Below are 15,464 nucleotides of genomic sequence, written 5' to 3'. Positions count from 1 at the left end.
CTCCTTTGAAATTCCACAGCTCTTTGAATTTCCCTTAGGAGATTTGTGGGGCACATTTGCTAGGTTTTTGCCTGCCAGCATGCAATCTCTTCTTTTTATAGGTACCCCAGTCTCCCCATTGGGGAATGGCCCATGTGAGAAGCCTTGATGAGTGTTTGCAGCCACTTCCCTCTACAGAAACCAGTGGGGTTGTCCCTTTGCCAGCCTGGAGTTATAGACCTACAACTCAGACTCCTCCAATTGGAAGCTCCCTCCTGAAACTGTATCTCGAGGAAGTGTTGCAAGGGCATGGGGTTAGTTGGAGGTCCCATTTCTTAAATCCACAGCAAAAGGTGGCACATATACTACACTCTTCTTGCTGTGCTACTTTTGCAGTGACTTCTGCTGCCTAGCTCTCCTCTGCAGCATCTAGGTTTTCTAAAACTAGCTCACCACAGGTTCTGTGAGACTCTGACACCTGTCCTATAAATCCCCTTTCTTCTGAAGATTAGTAGAGTCTGTTCCTGCGACCAACAACCCTGAATGACACTGCATCAGTGATGCTCGACAACAAATTTGCTCTACCATGTATTACAGTTAGTGCCAGCAAATTGTAGGCTATGGGGAAATACTCAGAATCAAAGGCAGGGTTTGGAAAGGACAGGAACCAGCCTAGGGATCTATGCACCAAGGAAGGCCGGGAGTCGTCATGGAGATGAATGCACATCAATACGTTTCAGTCCCTGGGCCATCACTTTGTTCATTCCAGGCACAGAGTATAATGGCCCTAGGATGAGTGAGGTTAGGGATCTGTGGCAGGCAGAATAAGGCCCCTGCAAAGATGTCCATGTCCTAATTTCAGGAATCTGTGAATGTGTTACTATATATGCAAAAGGGACTTTGCAGGCGTGATTAAATTAGGACCTTTAGATGGACAGGTTTTCCTGGATTATTTGGGTGGGTCTGATGTAATCTCAAGGGTTCTTTTTTTTTTTTTTTTTTTTTTTGCTTTGTTTTGTTTTGGCTTTTATAAAGGGAGTTTATTTGGTTACAAAGTTAGTCTTTTTTTTTTTTATTATTTTTTTTTAATTCAGTTTTATTGAAATATATTCACAAACCATACAGTCATCCATGGTATACAATCAACTGTTCACAGTATGATCATATAGTTATGCAGAGACCCTTTCCCACCTTGCTCAGAGAATATGATTATAGAACAAGGACTAGAAAGATGCTATATTGCCACAGCGGAGGGTGGCACATATAGTACACTCACTCTTTGAACATGGGGGAGGGGACCATAAGCCTCCAAATGTGGGTAGCCTCTAGAAGCTGGAAAAGTCAAGGAAATGGATTCTCCCTTAGAGTCTCCAAAAAGGAATGTAGTCCTGCCCACACCTTGATTTTAGCTCAATGAGACTCTTATAAGAGTTCTAACCCATATAACCGTAAAATAACAAATTTGTGTTGTTTTGAGCCACCATGTCCTACCAAGGCTGTGTCCCTTGGAGAGTAAGGGGGAGGTTCCTTGTAGGAAAATCAGGTGCCAGTAGCAAATGGAGGAAAAGATGCTGAACAGGCAAAACACGGATGCCCACTGTTACCAACTCCCACAGCTCCCTGCACCCATAGGCGTTTAATCAGAATCTGCCCAATTAAACATTTAGGGTCAGCAAACGATTAGGTTAAATACTCTAGGGGAGAAGCCTTGAAGAACTAGAAGAGAAGAGAGCTTTATAAGGAATGCAAATCTAATGTTTATATATGCAATGTATACATTAGTGCATTTTAAAAATTCCAACTTTTGTCATAAAGAATCTCATGAAACTTGAAAAGGACTGCTTTTCCTTCAGTAGAGATGTAGCTAATTCAGCCAGCTGCCCTAACAGCTAGGCATATGGACCCTTATACTGTTGAAGAATCACTGGCTTATTCATTGAATAATTACTTGCTGATAAATGAGAGACACTAATGGAGATCTACTTAAAGGCAAATAAAATGAGATGGAAGTTATGGTCCACCAGTCTAAGAATGCAAAATATAATGAGGAGAGCAAAAAGGAGCAGTAAAGGGAATTTACTGTACCAGTCCCAAATCCTGATTGTGGTCACTTAAGGTCATTAGGACATCAGAGTGAAGTGATTCAAGTCAAATCTTTGGCAGAGCTGGGATGACATCCACCACAGCCTCAGCTTCTGAATGCTTGGTTGGACTCTGCAGCAGTTCCACTGTGGATAACAAAAATATCATTTTGGAAATACAGAACATTACTCAACAGGGGCCATGCATTGTCTGCTCCTAATTCAGTTAAGAGGTTTTGGCACCAAAAAACACTTTTCCTACAGTTAAGAGGAGCCCTGCTCAGGTGACAGTAAGGTATCTTTGTCACCTGTTTCAACATGAGCATGTGGTCTGGTTGAAAATAATTTCAGCTGTGAGCATTCCTTTAGGAGTTTGTGCATTTATTTGTTTATTTGTTGCTGTTGGAATTTGGGAGTGGTGTGCAGGAAGGGATTCCTTTCCTAGACACCAGCAACCAGAGCTAGGTATGTGCAAAAAGAGATGACTCTAGGATTTTTCTCAATCCTAGCTACATGTTAGAATTACTTGGGGAACTTAAAACAAAACAAAAATACCAACGTTGGGGCTCCGAACTCTGGAGGTGGGGCCCTGGCTTCTGGATGCTGTAAAATCTCCTGAGTTAATTCTAAATCTGGCTGGTGCTGCCAATGTCAATTAAGAACCATCACTTTAGGTAGTTTCTTAGACTTGATACCAAAAGCAAAAGCAACAAAAGAAAAAACAGATAAATGGGACCTTCTCAAAACTGATTACTTTTGTGCTTCAAAGGGCTTTGTCAAAAAGGTGAAAAGGCGGCCAACTCAATGGGAGAAAATATTTGGAAATGACATATCTGATAAGGATTTAATATCCAGAATATATAAAGAAATCCCACAACTCAACAATAAAGAGACAAACAACCCAATTAAAATATGGGCAAAAGACTTGAATAGACATTTTTCCAAAGAGAAAATACAAATGGCTTAAAAACACATGAAAAGATGCTAGGCTTCACTAGCTATTAGGGAAATGCAAATCAAAACCACAATGAGATACCATCTCACTCCTACTAGAATGGCCAACATTAAACAAACGGAAAACTACAAGTGCTAGAGAGGATGTGGGGAAACAGGAACACATTCACTATTGGTGGGAATGTAGAATGGTGCAGCTGCCGTGGAAGACAGTTTGGCAGTTCCTCAGGAAGCTAAGTATAGACTTGCCCAATGATCTGGCAATCCCGCTACTAGGTATATACACAGAAGAATTGAAAGCAGGGATGCCAACAGAGAGACATTTGCACACTGATGTTCATAGTGGCATTATTCACAATTGCCAAAAGATGGAGGCAATCCAAGGTCCATCGACTGTGAATGGATAAACGAAATGTGGTATATACATACAATGGAATATTATTCAGCAGTAATAAAAGGAATGACAGCATGATGCATGTAACAAAATGGATGAACTTGAGGATGTTATCTCAGACAGAAAAGGACAAATATTGTATGATCTCACTAATATGAATTAATTATAAGTAAACTCAGAGGTAAAATCTAGACTATAGGTTACCAGGAGATAGAAGGAAGATAGAGAATGGGGAGCAGATGCTTAATTTGTGCAGAACTTTTAATTAGGTTGAATGTAAATATTTAGAAATGGATAGAGGTGATGGTAGCAAATTTTGGTGAGTGTAATTAACAGCACTGAATTATGTGTGCGATTGTGGTTGAAAGGGGGAAGTTTAGGGTCATGTATGCCACTAAAAGGAAAGCTAGAGGATAAAACATGAGACTGTATAACACAGTGAAACCTGTTATGGATGATGACTGTGATTAATAGTGCAAATATAAGAATGTTCTTCTATGAACTAGAACAAATATACATCACTATTACAAGGTGTTAATAGAGTGGAATATGGGGAACAATGTAGCTAATGCAAACTATGGACTATAGTTAACAGTAATATTTTAATAATCTTTCGTCAACTGTGTACATTTCATCAAATGTACCACACCAATGCTAAGTGTCAATAATAGGGATAAGGGGTATGAGATTTTTCTTTTTGGAATAATGAAAATGTTCTAAATTGTGGTGATGAATGCACAACACTCTGATCATACTGTGAGCCGATGATTGTATACTTTGGATGGATAGTATGGTGCATGAATATCTCAGTAAAACTGTTTAAAACAAACATTGCTTTAGAATTTTCTTCTTTGGGTATCCTGTAGGATTCTCTTGGTGGCATCCTCTCCAGGGAGGTATGGCCAAACGCTACTTCTCAAACTGGAGTGTGCCTACGAGTCACTTGGGGCGGTGTTAAAAATTCAGATCCCCAGGTTTCATCCACAGATTCCTAGAAGGTCATGCTTGCAATGGGGCCTAGGAATCTCAGTCCAATGATATCAGTCTGAAATATTAAGGCCCGGGAGAAGAAAAATGTTGAATTCATGACTATAGACCCCCTAAATACCTGGGCAGTTTTATACCTGTCTCCCCCTCTGTAGTAGCTCCCACTACACTGGGCAGTGTGGGCTGGAACCCCAGAAGAGCAAGCCGTGAGTTTGCCAAGCTGTGCGTCGCTGGGTGTGGTTGTTTCTCTGTTCGGGAAAATTCTCTTGGGGCACCGGGAAAGGTGATGAGGGACAGAGGGTCTCCTGGTCCCTTTTCTCAGCAGCCGCTTCCCACTTAGGCGCCTCTCCTTAGCAAGGATCCTTACGGATCTATCTTCGGCTCTCGGAGCCGGCTCCCGCGTCCCGAAGGAGCGCCGGGGTGGCCCTGCAGGAAACGAGGGCTGCGCCCGGCAGTCCAGGCAGTGGAGGGGTGAGGGGAGGCGCAGCGGTGGTTTTCCGGCTCCCGCGGAGGGGTGACCGAGGCCGAACGCCCGGGCGCGGCCTCGGCGGCCCCGGCCTCGCCTCCTTGCGCTCGCGGCGCCGCCTCCTCCCCTCGCGCCGCCAGCGCTGCCCGGGGGCGGGGACTCGCCGCTGCGGAGGCCCGAGACGCGGCGGCGCTGGACGCAGCGGAGGGGACGACGCGGCGCCCACCGGTCTGGGGCGCGAGGCCCGCGGCGGCCAAGGGGGAAAGCGGCCCGGGGCAGCCTCGGAGCGAGTCCCCGGAGCGCCGAGCGGCCGCCGGAGCCGCAAAAGGAGGTGAGTCGGTGGCGCGCGTCCCGCGGCGCGCCCTCTCGCCGCCCGCCGGCGCGGAGCTCTCCGGCTTCTCCTCCTTCCTCCTCAGCCCCGCGCCTGGAGACCACGCGCCGTTCACCGTGATACCTCCCTGGTGTCCTCCTGCGCTGCAGCCTTCTACTGAATTCGGCGCGGCGTGCCCGCCTGGTCCTTGGGCTCTGGGTGACTCCGCGCCTCCCCGCGTCGGAGCCTTTGCCCTGGGGCTTGGTGCTGAGAGGAAGCCCACGGCCGCCCTACTCCCTCTCCGCGGCCCGGGCGCCTGCACCCCCGGCCCGCCTGTGAGGTGCGGCGCAAGGATCCTTCGTCTCTGCAGAGGCGAATCTTGGGCTCTCCGGTGGCATTTTTTTGTCCCTTAGCTTTTGTCACGCGCGTTAGCATCTAAAGTCAAAGCATGCGTCCCCAAAGTCTCACTAGTTCCAATTCTGCGGGCGTGATTTGCACGATGAGGGCGCTGGCCGTGTAGTGAGTCGCTCGCCTCCTCTTCCTGCGTCTTTCCTCCTAGGCGGGCTCTGGCCGCCTCGGTGCCCACGTTGGCAGCGGTTGCGTCGTGGCAGGTGACGAGCAGGTTTGCGCGGGGACCTCCCGCGGTGCCGCTGGCCGGGAGCTGCCACCGCTGGTGCACATCTGGAAGCTGGCTCTTGGGGATGCTGGCAGGGTCCCTCTTCTTACACCTGTATTTTTCCTCTTTAGAGTGTGGAGGAGCCACAAAAGTTTTGCTCTGATGTTTTTAACCAGAAAGGTCTCTTGGTTTATATACTTTTTGTTTATGCATATATGTATTTCACATACAATTTAATGATTTTAATTTTTTTTTTTTAGGAAAGCGAAATTGTAAACATACCTATTTTAAGGAATGTTAGCAGTATTTATGACATCGTTATCTTCTGAATGCCTTTAGGATTCTAGTCATTTTCAGATGTCCCAGCTTCACATTCTCAAAAGCCGTCTTGCATGGCTTCCACGGTGTTGAGAATTCCTTTGTTTGATTTGGGGTCTCCAGGCTCTACAGTCCTATATCATGCAAATGTTGAGTAACATTTATAGGGGTGGAAGTGTTTAACAGCTCTGGAGCTACTGTGTGTTTGGCGCAAGGCCATCAGATTGGCACACATTTAGGCAGTTTTAGTATTGTTGAATTTTTTGGAGTTTGGAACATGGAGAGCAATAGAATCTCTTGGCTGCTGTTCTGGGTCTCTACAGGCATCCCAGTTCCTTTTACTTGTGTTATAAAAATATTAAGCTAAGCTCATGTTATTGAGAGGAATAATTTTACTTTTTTGATTAGAAACCAGTAACTTGTTAAAACTTACTCTTAGGGCAGGCACTCCATTCTTAATATATCACTGGAGAAAAAGAATTGAATTCTTAGAGAGGATGTTTAAAGAAAAGAGGTTAGCTTTTCAAGATGTCTTTTGATTGCCTATGGAGAGGTTATCCCATTTTTTCATCGATTCTGTGCAAAAATGAAAGACCAGCCTTGAAAAGAAAGGGAGGGGGAGGGTTTCTATAGAAAATGCATAGAAGAAAATGTATTCACGTATTAAGTAGATTTAAAATTTTTTTCAACAAAAATGGTAATTACTGTTTTGTGATTTTTTTTCGCTCCGCAATTTATGTTTTGATTATCTGTTGCAACACAACAAACCATCTCAAAACTTAAAACCACCATTTTATTGTCTCATGGTTCTGTGGGTTGACTGGGCTCAGTAGAGTGGTTCTTTGCTTTCCATGTGATGTGAGCTGGGGCTGCAGATACTGGGGGGTCCCAATTGGGTTAGATTGGAATTTCAAGATGGCTCATTGGCAATTATCTGTCAGTTTTTAAGAATTCTTAGGGACAATATTTTAATGTACTGATGATTGGTTGAGGAATTATTGAAACTGTGTTTCTCCTCAGATATCAGTGCCAACAGAAGTCAGGAGCCTCCAGCCCTGTCAGTCTTGCTCTCTGTTGTTTATATCTGGGCAGCAGATGATCATACTTGACCTTTCCCCATTTTCTCTGGGTCACTTAGGGAGTGTCCTGTACATGCTGTGCTGCTCTGTGCTCAGTGATGATTTCATTTTGATTAAAGAACAGATACCTTCATCCACAACCTTACAGTGACTCTGATGGAGATGCCCAAAGAGAAAAATTCGACCCTTAGACTAACGAGTTACTTTACACGGAGTCCATTCTAGGTTATTCTTTATTTCTCATTAAAAGCTGGCCTTAATTCTCTGGGACAGATAATAGTAGATAAGGTGAGGAAAAATGTTTCATGTTGCTGATGCAGGTGGAAGGTGGGAAGCAATAGTACAACAAAATCAAAACAGTCGCACACACAAGAACCCTTTAAATTGTAGGGAAATAGAAATATTTCTCCAAAGATAAACAGTACACCCCTCTGATGTCCCTTTCTGCTTCTTAAAAATTATGAGTGCGGCCAGAACAAGGTTCAGTTGACATACTTGCCCAGGGTAATTGGAGCGGTGGTTTTCAATATTTGGGTGTGCATCAGATTCACGTGGAGGGCTTGTTAAATACAAGTGTTTCTGATCTGGGAGGGCTGGGGAGGGCTCAAGAATTTACATTTCTAAAAAGTCCCAGGTGTTGGTGATGCTTGTGGTTCAGGGACCGCACTTTGAAAACCATTGAACTGTAGCAGGTGTTGGCAAAGAGAGTAAATTTCAGGCTTCGCAGACCTTACAGTCTCTGTCAGAACTACTCAGCTCTTTTTTTTAGCCTGAAAGCAGACGTATAGAATACATAAATGAATGAGCCCGGCTGTGGTCAAATAAAACTTTATTTGTGACACTGAAATTTTAAGTTCATGTAATTTTCATGTGTCATGAAATATTTCTTTAATTTTTTTTCAGTCATTTAAAAATGTAAAAACCATTTAGCTCACGGGTCATGATTTTTTTCCCCTCGTGGTTTAGATAATTAATGAATATTCAATCTGTTGGTAAAGAAAAGATTATTAAATGTATGATAAAATTCAAGAAGTTTCTGTAAAACATGACAGTTGGATTGCCATTTTTTAAGAGTTAAAATTATTTTTTGGTTATAAGGCCTAAATTTTTATAAGGGAACAGAGACCTTAAAAAAAAAAAAAGGCAGCACAGGTGCGGAGCAGGATTTGGTCCTTGGGCAGAAGTTTGCTGATTTCTGAACTAGAAGTGAAAATTCAGAGCTTCTGCCAAGTTGTAGTCCTGGTGTGCAGGTGGCAGGTGACCTTTCTTTGGAAAATTCCAAGTGCTGGATAAAATAAGATGGAATTTGGTTTTCTCATTCATTTTCATTCATCCACATCATTTTTTGGTGTTTTCATTACAAACACTAATTATGCACATTAATTTTTTCAGATTGTATCTTTTTAAATGACCACCTTCCAAACTGGGGAAAACATGGTGTTTATGATTGAGGGTTGGGAAGATGCAAGGAGGGGATCTTCTTTAATTCCTTGTACTTTTTTTTTTTTTTGATCAATGTAATTTTATTTACATATATTCACATACCATACAGTCATCCAAAGTGCACAACAATTATTCACAGTTTCTTCTCTTCGTAAGTTTTTTTTTTTTGTGATCGTTTGATTTTTTTCTTCATTTTATTGAGATATATTCACATACCATGCAGTCATACAAAACAAATCGTACATTCGATTGTTCACAGTACCATTACATAGTTGTACATTCATCACCTAAATCAATTCCTGACACCTTCATTAGCACACACACAAAAATAACAAGAATAATAATTAGAGTGAAAAAGAGCAATTGAAGTAAAAAAGAACACTGGGTACCTTTGTCTGTTTGTTTCCTTCCCCTATTTTTCTACTCATCCATCCATAAACTAGACAAAGTGGAGTGTGGTCCTTATGACTTTCCCAATCCCATTGTCACCCCTCATAAGCTACATTTTTATACATCTGTCTTCGAGATTCATGGGTTCTGGGTTGTAGTTTGATAGTTTCAGGTATCCACCACCAGCTACCCCAATTCTTTAGAACCTAAAAAGGGTTGTCTAAAGTGTGCATAAGAGTGCCCACCAGAGTGACCTCTCGGCTCCTTTTGGAATCTCTCTGCCACTGAAGCTTATTTCATTTCCTTTCACATCCCCCTTTTGGTCAAGAAGATGTTCTCCGTCCCACGATGCCAGGTCTACATTCCTCCCTGGGAGTCATATTCCACGTTGCCAGGGAGATTCACTCCCCTGTGTGTCTGATCCCACGTAGGGGGGAGGGCAGTGATTTCACCTTTCAAGTTGGCTTTGCCAGAGAGAGAGGGCCACATCTGAGCAACAAAGAGGCATTCGGGAGGAGGCTCTTAGGCACAACCATAGGGAGGCCTAGCCTCTCCTTTGCAGCAACCGTCTTCCCAAGGGTAAAACCTATGGTAGAGGGTTCAACCCATCAAACCACCAGTCCCCTATGTCTGTGGTCATGTTAGCAACCATGGAGGTGGGGTAGGCGAATACCCCTGCATTCTCCACAGGCTCCTCAAGGGGGCACTACATCTTTTTTTTTCCTTGTTTTTCTTTTTTTTTTTTTTTAACTTTCCCTTCTTTTTTAAATCAACTGTATGAAAAAAAAAGTTAAAAAGAAAACAAACATACAATAAAAGAACATTTCAAAGAGACCGTAACAAGGGAGTAAGAAAAAGACAACTAACCTAAGATAACTGCTTAACTTCCAACATGTTCCTACTTTACCCCAAGAAAGTTACATAATATAGCAACATTTCTGTGAACTTGCTCCTACTATATCCATCAGAAATTAACACACCATAGTCATTCCTGGGCATCCCCAGAACATTAAATAGCTTATCTGTTCTTCTTGGATTATTGTTCCCCCTTCCTTAATTGCTCTCTACTGCTAGTTCCCCTACATTCTACATTATAAACCATTTGTTTTACATTTTTCAAAGTTCACATTAGTGGTAGCATATAATATTTCTCTTTTTGTGCCTGGCTTATTTGGCTCAGCATTATGTCTTCAAGGTTCATCCATGTTGTCATATGTTTCACCAGATCGTTCCTTCTTACTGCCGCGTAGTATTCCATCGTGTGTATATACCACATTTTATTTATCCACTCATCTGTTGAAGGACATTTGGGTTGTTTCCATCTCTTGGCAATTGTGAATAATGCTGCTATGAACATTGGCGTGCAGATATCTGTTCGTGTCACTGCTTTCCGATCTTCCGGGTATATACCGAGAAGTGCAATCGCTGGATCAAATGGTAACTCTATATCTAGTTTTCTAAGGAACTGCCAGACTGACTTCCAGAGTGGCTGAACCATTATACAGTCCCACCAACAATGAATAAGAGTTCCAATTTCTCCACATCCCCTCCAGCATTTGTAGTTTCCTGTTTGTTTAATGGCAGCCATTCTAATCGGTGTTAGATGGTATCTCATTGTGGTCTTAATTTGCATCTCTCTAATAGCTAGTGAAGCTGAACATTTTTTCATGTGTTTCTTGGCCATTTGTATTTCCTCTTCAGAGAACTGTCTTTTCATATCTTTTGCCCATTTTATAATTGGGCTGTCTGTACTATTGTCATTGAATTGTAGGATTTCTTTATATAAGCTCTTCGTAAGTTTTTAAAGCAATTTAATACACTTGGGTTGGATCATTTAACCCTAATGACTTAGAGCAGGAGTTGACAAACTTTCTGTAAAGGGCCAGATAGTAAATATTTTAACTCATTAAATCTTCATAATAACCCTCTGAATAAGTCTGTCTCACTATTCAACTTTGCCTTGTAACTGGAAAGCACACCTAGTGTCGGTAAAACATGATTTACAAAAATCAGACAGGATATGGCCCTAGGCTATAGCTCGCTGATCCCTGGTTTGTAAGTGTTCTTGGGGCAGGGGAGTATATTTTTAAACACTCGAAAAATGTTGCGTCAGTCCTTCATAGACTCTGGAACTGGCCTAGGGTGTTTCCAGGTCTATTTGCTTGTTAGCAGAAATGTCTGAACTTCCTTGAGAGGAGCTCTGATTTTCAGATGGGGCTCTTTCCTCTGAGAAGGTATAAAGGTGTGGCTTGACTGTTTGGAGAAGCTGTATTGCAGTGGTGACATTGTTTAAACATGCTGATCTGATTTGATTGCTCATATATATTTGCCTATAGGATTAAAAACCCAGAAAATAATTGAAGTATTTAAGCAAGAGATGTAAGAGGTGCGTGCATTTGGCAGATGGCCCATTTTCATATCCATATCCATAACCATTTCCTTTCCTTTTTTTTTTCTTTTTTTTTTTTAAGTCATTAGCGGTCTCTGTTAGGTCTTATAACCAAACAATAACTTAACTTTAAAAATGGCAATCCAACTATCCTGTTTTTTAGAAACTTCTTGAATTTTCTCATGTAGTTAATAATCTTTCATTTACCAATACATTGAATATTTAATTATCTAAGCCTGTAGGTGAAAATCTGCAGTTTTTTTGGCATTACTTTTTCTGATTTATCAAGAGACTTTTAATGCAAAAACACATCACTTCAAACCAGGAAATCCTTGGGTTTCACAGAGTTCAGCATAAGCTGATTTAAGTTAATCATTTCCAGTATGCCAGAGGCCCATCATCAATTATGAGACAAAACATGTTCTCACGCCTAAAATTAAGTGGATATTAAATTAAGATATCTGTTTTATGCCATGTATCTCCCAACCACTTCCATCCTAACCCCTATCCAAACTAATGCTGAGGTGGGGAAAAGTTTTTCAAGTTTTTGGCAACTGTAAATGTTGAGGCCGAGTTACTGCCCTCAGTCTTCATCAGTGTCACTTCTGCCCTGTACCTGTCTCTTTTTATTCAGCTGCAGTGGTTAGCACAGCCCCCGGGAGTCAGGCCCGAAGGTTCGGGGCTCGGCTTCCCTCCCTGAGATGGCCCCTTCTTACCTGGGCAGCTCTACTTCCCTCGGGAGCCCAGGGCTCTCCTAACGTGGCTTTCTGGGCAGCCACACACCTTCCTGGTCAGCCAAGGGCTGGGTCACAGCGAGGTGCTTCCTTAAACCTCACGGAAGGAAGGGAGTATTCTCTTTTCCATAGCACGGTCTTGGCCTGGGGTGTCAACTGCTGCAGCGCCCTTGCTTGGCCAGGCAGCTCCTGGTGATGGCGGTCAGTGCTGCGTCAGTGGATAGCACAGGGTCAGCAGAAGGAGGAAGGCAGATGGCAGACTGCTATAAAGTAGGGTGATCATGGAGGGAAAACTTTCATCATCTTTTCTGCATAAAATGGGGAAAAGGTTAAATCTAGATGTAATCTGCTATTCAGCTTTCCATCCTTGATAATAATAATCGCCAACATTTATGAGCAGTCGCTATGTGCCAGACGTTGCTCTGAGTACTTCTTGTGTTTTAACTCACTTGATCTTGTGCTTCTTTGAGGCATAAGAGGGTCCTGTGGCTCTTGGGGAGAAATCAGGACCAGATGGTGGCTGTTGGGTTCTGGAGTTTGTTCTCCTCACACTATACTTAGCTCCTGGTGCTAGCACAATGCCAGGCTCATGGTAATTGCTCAGTAAACTTTTTATTGACTGATTCAAGGAAGGTGAATTTTCAATGATCATCTGTATACTTCATTTGGAGTGAGAATTGAACTTTTCTATTTTCAAACTTATAGTACGCCCACCCACGGACTTACATTTGCTGGAATAGCATAAGGTCTTGCAAGAATCCCATTTAACAGTGTATTTTTAGTGAATTTAGTATATGACAAAGATAGCTTTTCAAAGCACTGGGAAAATACAGATTATTCAATAAAGGGTTCTGGAAGAACTTGCCAGCCATTAAAAAAAAAAAAACAAAACTGTATTCTTTGTATTTCCTTACGCCTTATATCAAAAAAGAATTTCAAATGGATGAACAATTTAAATGTTAATATAACACCATATATATGTTGGAAGAAATTGTACATAAGTGTGTTTCTAAACTTAGAGTAGGGAATGCCTTACTAAGTAGAAACAGAATCTGGAAGCAATAAAAGAAAAGATTGACAAATTAAGTTGTTTAAAAATGAAACACAACCTATGGGCAAAAATTCCACATGGAAAATCAAAAGACAAATGAAATGTTGAGAAAGGAATTTATCCACATGAAAGATCAAAGGTTAGTTTATCTTTAATATTCAAAGAGCTCTTACAAATCAATAAGATGACTGCTCCAGTTTAAAAATAGGCACAGAATATGAAAAATTAACATACAAATACTCAGTGAAAAGTTGCTAATTTGTACTTAAAAATTGAATGTAATAAATGTACTTTAAAAAATCATCATTGATGGAGGCAGGGCAAGATGGTGGCATTGGAGGTTTGGAACTTAGTCCTCTAGAGCAACTAGAAAGTAGCCGGGAACAGCTAGTAAATAGTCTGGAACAACTGTCAAGGGACATCCGTGACTGTTCACACATTGTACACCAGTCTGGAATGGGTAGAATGGCTGAGATTGCAGGATAAAACTGTAAGTAAAGCTCCCCAAACTGCTGAGCTGGCACCCCTCCCCCCACTGTTGGAATACTTCCCTGTGGGAAAAAGAAGCAGTCTTCCAGGAGTGAGGGAAATTAACTCAACCAAGCTCCAACTGCTTTTTAATTAACAGACTTGGGCTACTGAATGCAAGTTACAAGCACAGATGAAAACAGAGGCTTTTGCAGATGACTGAGCTCAGAACACTGGAAAATGACTGGGTCCCAAGAAAAGGGGCACAGAGAAGTGGGTACCAACTCTGGTCGACTGGTGAAACTGGGGGGCTGAGGACTAGTTCTAAAAAGGGGATTTCTCCCTTTTTTTCTTTTTTTTCTTCCAGTTTTAAGTATAAGTAGCTCATTAGAGAAAGCCTCAGGCATTTTCAGTTGTCAGCACTGACCCAGGCAAGGGTGGAGTTAAGACCAAGAGAGACAAAGGAGGAATTCAAGTGTAGGAGATAATTCCCTAAAGGGTGTATCTTCTCAAAGAAAAGGGGGGCGGGACCCAGCTCAAGTGGTGGAATTCAGACCCCATGGCCTGGGGAAAAAAGAAACAACCCAGAAACAATTTAAGCCTGGCTGCTGACACCTTCAGCCCCTGGCTGGGACAGAGTCCACCAAGAACTAAAAGCAACTAGGTGAATGGAACTTGAGGACAGTATGTTGAATGAAATAAGCCAGAAATGAAAAGACAAACATTATAAAGCCTCACTAATATGGACTAACAGTAATGTGTAAACTCTGAGAATTGAATCTGGGAGCATAGGTTATCAGGGGAAGAAGACTTATTGTAAAGTTCTCTAGATTGTAAGCTCTTACAGCAGTCACATCTATTCATGAGTTGTCACAGTTATTTCTAAATTCTGCGATGCTGAGCTGTTTGTGTGTGACCTGGTTGGTCCCTGGAGTTTCCGGTGTCTGTGTGGCACCTGGGACTTGGAGCCAGGGTTGCAGCTGTTGAGTGTTGGCATTGCCCCATGCAGCATCTGTTAAAGAGGTTGAAAAGGAGATCAGACTTCGACTGGAGATATGAATGCAATGGACTTGGTTGAGACTAGGGTAGATCAGACTAAAGAGTAGAGGATGATATTAACTGTGTTTTAAAACTTCAGCTTCTGTGTGGGACCAAATGAAGCAATTTTATTTGGTGCAAAATCTACATTTTTGGTAGCACATTATATAATTTAACTTATATGGTCAGTTTACTCAAACACCGTAATGGAACTTTGAATAGGGAATGAGATCTGGTTGGTTTGTACAGGTTAGCTTGAAGCCCCGATACATCCCAGAGTAATTTGGGCGAGAATAAAAAGTAATTGCAATGCCCCCTTGAGGGACTGGGGGAAAATGTAGAAATATTAAACTCTCCCACCTGGGGGATTCATGATATTCTCACAAACATTGGGGAGTACCAGTTTAATAGGCCAATCCCTCGATCTTCGGGCTTGCCCTTATGAAGCTTATTACTGCAAAGGAGAGGTTAAGCCTAGAGTCACCCCCAGAGAACCTGTTTTGTTGCTCAGATGTGGCCTCTTTCTCTAAGCCAACTCTGCAGGTGAACTCACTGCCCTCCCCGCTACATGGGACATGGCTCTGGGGGATGAGCCTAGCTCTGGCATCGTCGGATTGAGATAGTCTTCTTGACCAAAAGGAGGAAGAGAAATGAAACAAAGTTTCAGTGGCTGAGAGACTTCGGATGGAGTCGAGAGGTCATTCTGGAGGTTATTCTTATGCATTATTTACATATCCCTTTTTAGTTTTTAGTGTATTGCAATAGCT

General features: G+C 42.3%; 1 protein-coding gene across 6 annotated transcripts in view; it reads left to right on the top strand.

Annotated features, from left to right (window-relative positions):
* The window catches only part of GOLM1 (golgi membrane protein 1), a 182,373-nt gene that overhangs the window by 87,784 nt on the left and 79,125 nt on the right, over nt 1-15,464 (top strand). For 4 of the 6 annotated variants that reach the window (XR_005210703.1, XR_005210701.1, XR_005210702.1 and 1 more), the window contains exon 1: nt 5,029-5,192. The exons of the other annotated variants lie outside the window; for them this stretch is intronic. The gene's annotated coding sequence lies outside the window, so the exon portion shown is untranslated. Of the gene's footprint in view, nt 1-5,028; nt 5,193-15,464 lie in introns of those variants that run through there. 6 annotated transcript variants of the gene reach the window in all.

The sequence above is a fragment of the Choloepus didactylus genome, chromosome 10 (assembly GCF_015220235.1).
Source record: "Choloepus didactylus isolate mChoDid1 chromosome 10, mChoDid1.pri, whole genome shotgun sequence".
NCBI classification, from domain to species: Eukaryota; Metazoa; Chordata; class Mammalia; order Pilosa; family Megalonychidae; genus Choloepus; species Choloepus didactylus.
The sequence above is the reverse complement of the archived record's forward strand: the minus strand, read 5'-3'. Positions and strand labels throughout refer to the sequence as shown.